Here is a 203-nt window from a genome sequence, read left to right as displayed (position 1 = left end):
AAGTATTAGAGAGGACACAAAAAAACAAAAAAAAAAACAAACACAATTGAGGGGAATCAAAACCGGAGCAGATTTGCGCTGCAGCCAATCAGCATCACTCACCTGAGCAAACGGTAGAGAGAAGCCGATTGGCTGCCGTGGTTTCAGATTCTGTTTGCTCCAGTCTTGATAAATTTCCCCCCCGGTGACATTAAGCGGGGCAT

General features: G+C 45.3%; 1 protein-coding gene across 1 annotated transcript in view; it reads right to left on the bottom strand.

Moving 5' to 3' along the window:
• Window positions 1–203, bottom strand: part of USP10 (ubiquitin specific peptidase 10) — a 29,207-nt gene that overhangs the window by 1,110 nt on the left and 27,894 nt on the right.

This window comes from Nanorana parkeri, unplaced genomic scaffold, assembly GCF_000935625.1.
Source record: "Nanorana parkeri isolate BGI_ZX_2015 unplaced genomic scaffold, ASM93562v1 scaffold3416, whole genome shotgun sequence".
NCBI lineage: Eukaryota > Metazoa > Chordata > Amphibia > Anura > Dicroglossidae > Nanorana > Nanorana parkeri.
Note: the sequence above shows the minus strand (reverse complement) of the source record. Positions and strands in the feature narration are given on the sequence as shown.